Consider the following 6,000-nt stretch of genomic DNA (forward strand, 5'->3'; position numbering starts at 1 on the left):
AAAATCACACAGAGACAACTTGTTTACCATAAAAGAGCCAAGAACATACTATCAAAACAATGGAACAAGAAAAGTTTCTTAGTAAATGGTATTGGAAAAACTAGACAGCCACATGTAAAAGAATGAAACTGGGTCACTATTGCACACTATACCCAAAAATTAATTCAAAATGGATTAAAGATTTAGATATATGAAACTCTAAACTACATAGAAAAAAATATAGGTCATATGGTCTTCATTATTAGTTTTAGAGATGTATTTGGGGATTCAACTCCAGTGGTGAGGAAATCAAAGCAAAAATAAGCAAGTTTTAAAAATGAGTAAACTAAACAACCTCTTTACAATGAAAGAAACTTACATCATAGTGGAAAGACATCTTATTGAACATCATACATCTGATGAAGTGTTACTATCCAAAAAATACAAACAATAAAACACTTAAGAATTTTTTCAAAATATTTAAAAAAAAAATAGTCAGAGGGTCTGCATAGACTCTACTCCAAAGAAGACATGCAGAAGAGTAACCGGCACCTGTAAAGATGCCCATTACCTGTTATTGACAGCCATAGCTGAAGACCTTGAACTGTTATGGGTGGTGCCCCCTGGAGGGCTTGCTGGTAGAAAATAGAAAGCCCCAGAAAAGTGTTAAAAGGGGAGTGAAGCAACCAGAAAAGTATATAACGAAGCTCTGCGCATGCCTAAGAGGGAGCTCTGGGTGCAGGAGAGAAGCTGTGCACACACACAAGTGAGAGAAGCTGAGGCACAGCCATGCTGTGGTGGAGGCCTGACAGCTCCAGGAGGGTGTCCCAGAGTGAAGGGAGACCTGGAGCAGGCGCCCTGCTAAAATGCATGAATGTGGCCACCTGTGGAACCATTGGGCCCCTACAGCTGTGGTCCTGAGCATCGTTTGTTTGGGCTGGGCTGGGGTAGTTTGGTAGCCCAAGGAGCATCTCGTGTTGTATCCTTCATTGTGCTGTGAATCAGATCTGATACAGGTAGTTGTGCCACTGTGTTATATAATGCTGTTTATAATTATGCCAATGGAAAGGATTTGCCCAATATTCACCATAGATATGGTGATAAAAACTAGAAGTGGGGAATGTAGCTGGGGACTGAGGCCAAGGACTGTGGTGGGTGCTCCCCTCCCTGAGGGGGTTGCTATGAAGTCAAACAGCCTCAGGGAGAATGTTAAAAATATCAATTTTGAGGAATGGTGAGCTTGGGGAAGAAAAGGAGAAAGAACAAAAAGAAGGAGAGGGAGAAGAAAGAAGTTTATTTTGGTCTGGGCTCTAGGGTTCCAGGTTTGAATACCAGGTTTAGAATTGCTTCAGCATTTGGGGGGCCCATGTATTTGAGCCCCAACACAAGGCTAATCTTGGAGAAGGCTGCTGCAGACCTCTGAAGGTGGAGGCCAGAGGCGGAGGCTGTGTAAGTAGCCAAGCAACTGAAAAGTTTCCTAGTTTTGCTGTAGATACAGCCTGGCTTAGCTGCGTGAGTGAGGCCTTTTGCTGGGTCATTTTGGTGGCTGTGGCTGCTGTCCTGCGTGTTCCTCATCTGGTGCTATATTGAAGTGTCCTGCAGCTCTGGAAGCGTCTCCTGTGGTCTCCATGAATCAGAACCTGGCCTGGGTCTGGCTGCCATGTGCCCCAGGTTGACAGGGCAGAAAGATGCCATGTTAGACACGTGCCCTCTTACTAGGAAAAGGAGCTGCACATCCTCAATGGCAGGAAGACGCCCTCATAACGGTCTTTGTGAAGGACAGTACTGGACATGACTTTGGGTAAAGTAAATGGCCATTATTGTCCTCATTAACTCTTGTTTTTCCCGTTTATTAAATAAATCCCTTTCATGTTGTTTCCTAAGCCTAAGCATTCTTACAATTGTAAGCACGGTAGAAGAAACCAGGGAGTTACCAGTAAACTGTTTGGGCAATGGGGCCTTGGCCAGTTTAGTGTCCCCTGTTGTCCTGTGTCATTATTACTAGAGAAATGCAAATCAAAACAATGATATATTACCTCACACATGTGATAATGTCTATTCTTCAGGGGACAAGAAACAACAGTTGTAGAGGCTGTGGAGAAAAGGGATCCTTTATATAAAGGAATATAAATTGGTGCAGTCATTATGGAAAGCAGCATGGAGACTCCTTAAAAAATTAAAAACAGAAATTTCATATTATCCAGTTACTCCACTTCTGGGTAATTAGCAAAAAATTAAAAATTATGGATTTAAGAGATATGTGCACCCTACCACTATTTACAATAACCAAGGGATAAAGAAGATGATGTCTATACACAACAGAATGCTATTCAACTATCAAAAATTATAAAACCTTGCCATTTGCAACAACATGGATGGACCTAGAAGGAATTATGTTTAGTGAAATAAGTAAGACAAGAAAAAAATTCAAACATCACCTGATTTCCCTCATCTGTGGTATATAGAGAAAACAAGCAGATCTAAATAAAACAAAATAAACTTTGTATAAAAAAAGTTTTAAAGGAAAAGATCTGATTTTATGACATTTTGCTTACTTAAAACTAGCAAGCCAGTGCAAAATAATGTAAAATAGTTGAATATAATCTGTAACAAGAACCAAAAACAGTTAAATATCCCCAATAGGGATCCTATTAAATATATCACCATACACCAAAAACAATGAAATATTAAATAATTTCTAAAGATCTGTGCTTTGGGGTAAAGAAGTTTATTCCATTTATTCTTTGTGAAAGTTTTGTTCCAAAAGAAAGCTACATTTCAAGTTCTCCAATCTTTCATAAGACTGACAATAACAATGAGTTTACGCAAAACCTCAAAAGGAAGAAGTATTGTTTGCTGTACTGGACAATTCTGAAAGTCCTTGCATATGAAATGGGCTCACATACAAGAGAAGAAAAAAAGAAAAATGTGTGAGTAAAAAATAAAATGCATTTTTAAAAAATAGACATGTATGAAATGATAAATATGCCTAAGATACAGTATATTGCTTAGCACAAAGAGCAAATATTAGAACAATATGTGTCGAATAACCCCATTTCTTAATGAAATTATATGTAGTCTTCAAATTTCAACTCAAGTTCCAGAACTGTAAGCAATAGGTAATAAAGATCCCTACATTCTTTTTTTTAAGATTCCTTTATTTATGCATACAAGAACTGGGGTACAGGCCAGAGGTGCGGGGGTGAGATGATTCACCAGAGACAGAGTGGAGAGCAGAACAGGCAGATTGACAAAATACGCTACTGAGGGGAGCAGCGGGCAAGGCGGATCCCTATATCCTAAAGGGAAGAACCAAACACAACTTGCTGCACTGATGGAAAAATAGCAAAAGCAGTCCTGTAGCCTCGGCTGGTCACACGCCCTCCACACACTGCCTCAAGGAGAACGGCACCTGAAAAGAAGGCTAGATACTCATTACTCACATAAGTAGAGCACTATATGCTTTCTTTTCCCTCCGAAGAAGGAAAAATAAGGCACTGCCCCTCAAAACAAGCCAAGAGGAAAGTCCCAAGAGGATAATTCACAAAACTGGGGGCCACCTACCAGGTAGAGCGACTGGCCATCCACAGCCCAGCTGAACGTTTGCTGAGCTGGAGCGTCTCACAGATTTACCTGGCGGCACCTCAGCATAGCACAGAGAGTTCTGGGCAAATGATAGCTGCCCATGGGCTGAAGTTGGACATGATGAAGGGCAGGAGGAGAGCGGTCAGCAGCTGGGCCTTCAGTAGAACAAAGGTGTTTCATATGCGTTCCCTACAAATCCAGTGGCTGCTATGAAAAGCAGCCACACTAGAGCCATTTTGATCAAATCCCCCCAAGAAGGCCGCCTGCCAAGGTGAAAGATTCCACCAGTAAGAAGTAACCTGGAGGGGCAGACCTTCAGTCAGAGGTCACGGGGTACTGGACTGTGCAGAGCCCCCGACGAAGGGCACCCCAAGAGCAGGCTGTCATGCTACAAAACATGTTGAAAACTCATCGGCCGAGAGAGAATTACAAAAGGCAGCCACTAATGAAAATAACTGTGTCCACCTTCCTCTGTCCCTAGCAAGGAGTTGAAGGAGAGTGAATGACATGCTTCCTATCGCAGGTTTTCACAGGTCGGGTCTCTGATTAGGAGATTAGAGAAGTTTAGGACTGGATGTGACATTTAAGTTTTAAATTGAACTGGAATAGACATTTTTTTCAATGCCTAGAAGTGACCAGAAAGAATAGTAGCAGAGCTAAGGGGAAAAAATGAAGCAGTTCTGCCAAATATATACATAGTGATTCTTCTTTATCCACACAAGAGTTCTAGAGAGACATAAAAGAAAAAGAGTGAATATTTCTACAACTAGATGGAATAAATGGAGAGATCTTCACTTTTCAGTTATTTCCCTTATGATATCCTAATGTTTCTTAGCAAGTCTTCCAAAAAGAATTAGATTTCTAAAAATATGAGTATGTTGCCCACAAGGTCAGCCCAGAATCTTACCATCTCTCCCTTAGCTGGTGAGTTTTGAGAGGCTTTGCTCACTGGTGCTTTGGAAATACAGAGGCTACAAGGAAAAAATATTATGTTGATTCGGTGTGCTGGCTGATTTTCCTAGTGTAAATATTCCAGCTATATTTGATTTCAAATCACCTACCAACTCCAGGATACATGACAGTTTAACAAGGAGTTCACCAGATTCCTGGCAGTGTATCGATCAGTTTATACTGGCGCGAGAAGAGCACAGTGAAGGAGGCGGCGGTGGCCTGGAAGTCCCTCTTCCAGCTCTGCTGACTTCCAGCTGACTGGCCGCCCAGCCTCTGTCTGAAGTAATGAAGGGTCACCAGCGTCAAGAACAGAATGTCAGGGCATTCCAGCAGGCCAACCCTATGAGCCCAAGCTGCACTCTAAGCCAAGTGGAAGGTTCTTGTGGGTCTGGGAGGGCAGAAGCAGAGAGAGGGTGTGTCTGAGGGACAAGCAAAATCAGTCTCAGACATCGATGACCTTTGGCAACCAGCCAGCTTTGCTGGGGCAAGGAGGAGGGACATGCTGGAAAGTTACAAAGCTGAATGTGCTACACAGGGCCGCTGTCTAATTGTTATGGTGCTACAGCTGCATCATGACTGTCGGTGGAGCACTCACTTGTGTTCTGTGCTTGCTATGTGCTCAGTCTCTGCAGGTGGGATGCCTCCCTTACTCCTCACAGCAGGCACACAGATTGGAATGACTTCAGCTTTACAAAAGAAGTAACTGACTGAGATGGCTTCAGAGCCTCTGGTTAGTTACCAGTAAAACCAAGATTCAAACCTTGCTTTGTTCCAAAGGAAAGCAGGTTTCTTAACAGCTGCAGTGAACCTCACCCGAGGGACCGCACCCATAATAGTACAGCAGGATCCGAGGGAGGAAGTCGCAATCTGACCTGCAAAGGTGCATCTCCAGCTGCCACATCCTGTCCACCAGGTAGAGAGTGTCAAGGCACCTTAGCTCTGTGAGCGCTGGATGTGTCCTTTTACCTCCCCTAGTCCTGGTGGTGCAACAGGTTAAAGCACGGTACTATGAAACTGGCTGCAGCCGCTTCAGCACAAGCTCCATCCCAGGCCAGGGAGCTGACCCACATGGCGCAGCAGTCCGCTCCTGACCCGCGCACTGTTCCCCTCAGCAGTGTACTTCGTCAGTCGGCCTGTTCTGCTTCCCCTTCTATCTCTGGTGAATCCTCTCACCACCCCTATATCTCTGGTATGTGCCCCAGTTCCGTATACATAAATAAGTCTTTTTTAAAAAGTGCTGAGGGTACCATCTTTTCTTGTAAAAGCTGCGGTGTTAAGAAACCAATAAAGGTAGATGAACTGGTGAAGAAAAGAGCAGCTCCACACATGTATTGTGCCAGATGTCGTTAGAGGGCATGCTCTGGGGAACTCAGGGTCAGGCCTTTACAAGAAAGGTAAAAAAACCACTGGGGGGACTTCCGGAAGATGGCGGCAGAGTAAAGACACCGAGATCACCGCGTCCAAGCCGGCATAGGAATTGAGGAC

This window comes from Condylura cristata, unplaced genomic scaffold (genome assembly GCF_000260355.1).
Source record: "Condylura cristata isolate star-nosed mole 26May11 unplaced genomic scaffold, ConCri1.0 scaffold00040, whole genome shotgun sequence".
Taxonomy (NCBI): domain Eukaryota; kingdom Metazoa; phylum Chordata; class Mammalia; order Eulipotyphla; family Talpidae; genus Condylura; species Condylura cristata.